General features: G+C 40.2%; 1 long non-coding RNA gene across 1 annotated transcript; it reads left to right on the top strand.

Annotated features, from left to right (window-relative positions):
- The first annotated feature begins 627 nt into the window (after positions 1-627).
- Positions 628-1,837, top strand: LOC121788568. Its single transcript, XR_006047872.1, has 2 exons — positions 628-1,477; positions 1,569-1,837. It is a non-coding gene; the product is annotated as an uncharacterized LOC121788568 (long non-coding RNA).
- The last annotated feature ends 1,345 nt before the right edge of the window (positions 1,838-3,182 follow it).

Below are 3,182 nucleotides of genomic sequence, written 5' to 3'. Positions count from 1 at the left end.
TTATTCGCTTAATCCCTTAATTGGCAGTCCCTTGACTTGGTCTCACTTGACGTGCGATGACGCCCTTTTAGCAGAATAATGTATATTTAAATTAGACTTAAGAAACTATGTATTTAACGTGCATGCATTCCTAAGCGTGTGATCATTTTTATTTTCTTTTTTCCTACATCCATAAAATCCTTAAGTATTAATTAAATTCAGTGATTTAATTTATTTTGGAATTTGTAAAATTATTCGTTTAACAAGAGAGTGGTCGCCATCTCCTATGCAATTTAGTAAACAATAAAAATCCCAAGTCCATCCGTTAAATCGGGATTATTTAGCGTACCATTTTCTAACATTAAATTTTAGAGAATTAGACTACAGTTAGGAAATTAAATTCAGCATTGCGGTTAATTAGTGGACTGTCAATTAATTTATTGGATAGAACATTAAGGCCTACCATTTAATTTTTTTCGCACAGTAGGCCCAAAGCAAGCAGATTTTTTTCTTCCACCCTCTTTAAGCATTTATGGCCCAGACTTCCATATACTTAAACATGAGCCCACTTCTTTTTTTTAAATTTCCTTTGGCCCAAATTGATAAAAGAACAAGGAGCCCAAACTATACTCACCTTGACTTCCCCAAAATTAGATCCCCAAAAGAGAAATCCCACATCCCTAATTCTCGCCGCCTTCCACCTCCGCCGGACTCCCGCCGGACGTCGCTCCCGTTCACACCATTGCCGTCGCCGGTTCGGACAGCAGCCGTCCCAGCCGTGTGCTTCCGTCGCTGTTGTGGGATCGCTAGACCCGCCGTCGCTGCTGTGGAATCGCCGGGTCAGCCTTCGCCGCTGCTGTTGCGTCGAGCGGCTCGTCAGTGCCGGCCGTTCGACGGGTCAGGTTGCTGTCCGGCAGAGGCTTGATTCACTCTGGAACAGCTCCGACACCCATCCGAACAGCCCCGAAACATTCCGAAAGATAAGTTCTCTTTACGAAATTATGTTCTTTCGAACTCTCGAGTAACTACAGCGGGTGCTCAATTGGTGATGTTCGATTGGTGTTAAAAGGGTTGTTTGCTCGGTGCTATTTGATGGTTTAGTTATGTGTGGGAGGAAGATAGGTGGTGCTATGTTGTGAGAAAAAGCATATGTTCATGATTTGAAAAAAATAGTAGAATTTATACTCCTTGGATTTGTTCACAGTGGTAAGGTTTCATGTGGTTTTTTGTCACTGATGGCTCAAATTTGTTATCCTACAGTAGATGTCCTTCTTCTCAGTCCCTTGCAGCACCTTTAACCGATTTTGGTGGTGATTCGCAGGTGCACAAGGTGGAGCAGAGGTTGTTGGAGCTGGGGTGCAGGGTTGCTGCAGCCATGCTACAGTTTTCTCCCTTTTTCTGGCTCGTGGCAGCCTTTGATTATGGCTGGGGAGTGTAGGAGGAGTGCTGCCATCTTGCCTTGCTTATTTTGGCAAGTATTTTTGGTTTTCAACAAAAGGTAGTATTGTCCTCTTGCTTTCACTTAATTTATTTGCTACTTTTGGTACTTCAAATGGCTTATTTACTTTGTTACATTTTGTATCTTGTAGAGATGTACAAGAAGTAGTTGGCTGGAAAACGGACCTCCCGCGGGCCCTCGGCCCGACGGCCGATCGGACGTAAGGTCGCGGTGTGGCGTGGTTTGGCTCGGGGAAAGAATAGATTCAAGACGTTTTCCTCCTTGACATTCTTATGTATTATTTTCTTTCATTCTTGTTATTATATATATATTTTTTTGTAATCTAGAACATAGCTTGAAATTTAATACGTTCGTATTTTATTTACTTAAGGAATAAATGGACACATTTTCATTCTTCAATCGTACTTCACTCTCTTCTGTATTTCTAGATTGATATTAGCCATTAATCAAGCAACCGAACATAATGGTTGTGTATTCCTCATACTTAAAGTAATTAGGAAACAACATTCGCTCTGTAGTTCGATAATCATTCTCAAAGTTACGATAATTTAAATTGTGGCTATTACAAGTTGTCCCACCAAAAGTGATCAATTTCCCTTTTTAAAAAAGACAAAACTTTAACTCTCTCTTACTTTATTCCATATCTCTTACTTTATTCTCTCTTTCTTACTTTATTATCTTTTTATCTCTCTTACTTTTTCCTCACTCATACTTTATTATTTTCCCTTTAACTTAATATATATCACTTTCTTAAATCTCGTGTCCAAAAGAAATCCATCACTTGTGGTGGGACGGAAGGAGTAAAAAGTAAGAGTGTCAATTAATGGGAACATATGGAGTATATTATTGATTTGCGACGTATTCCTAGTTAGTTTGCTATGAACTTTTGTACAACATTTCCAAGACAATATCTTGAGAGTCGGGAGGTTGTTAAGTTGGGCGTGATTTTGGCAAGGGGAAGGGTGATGGTCGAAGGCCAACCTCAAGACCAAGTGTTGATTCAGTGCGAGAAAAGCAGCGTAGAGGGAGCGACATGGGAGCCATTTGAGGAAATAACGAGCATATTTCCAGTGCTCCTCGTGGACAAGGAGCATGTCAACCCCGAGGAAGTTAATACGAATTCCACACCCTAAGCTGAGTAAGGAGATGACTAACCAGACCAAGAGAGTGAGGGAGAAAATGGTGGAGACCAAGAAGAGGAGCTAGACACTGTGACGACAATGTCCTCGGTGCACGAAGAAACGATAGCTATGTCGTCAAACCCGAAGGCTTAAGCATTTGGAGGATTACGTCTGATGGACAAGGACCGTTTATTTTGATTAGGTTATAGTTTTCTCTACTTTTAATTAGAGTTGAGTCGGGCCTATAACCCCATTCGGATTTTCTTTACGGTTCTTTTCCGGGTCGATTAGGAGGTTGAACTGTTAGGATAGGTTATAAATATGTCACTTTGTCACACTATTTTCTAACAAATCTAATACTCCGTGTATCCGCGATTAGTTGTCACGGTTGACCATTTTAGTCCGTCCGCCATTAGGAATTCCGGTTCACTTTTACCATAATTGGTAGGTTACCCACTTTCCACTAACTCATTCCTCTCATATTTTATTATAAAACTAATATATAAAAATGAGTTCCACAATCCACTATTTTTTTTCCACCCATTCTTCTTTGTAGAATTCAAATAAAACTCCTAATGACAAACAGATGGAGTATTCATTATTAAATTTCTCATCCAAGTCTC

This window comes from Salvia splendens, unplaced genomic scaffold (assembly GCF_004379255.2).
Source record: "Salvia splendens isolate huo1 unplaced genomic scaffold, SspV2 ctg1077, whole genome shotgun sequence".
NCBI classification, from domain to species: domain Eukaryota; kingdom Viridiplantae; phylum Streptophyta; class Magnoliopsida; order Lamiales; family Lamiaceae; genus Salvia; species Salvia splendens.
The sequence above is the reverse complement of the archived record's forward strand: the minus strand, read 5'-3'. Positions and strand labels throughout refer to the sequence as shown.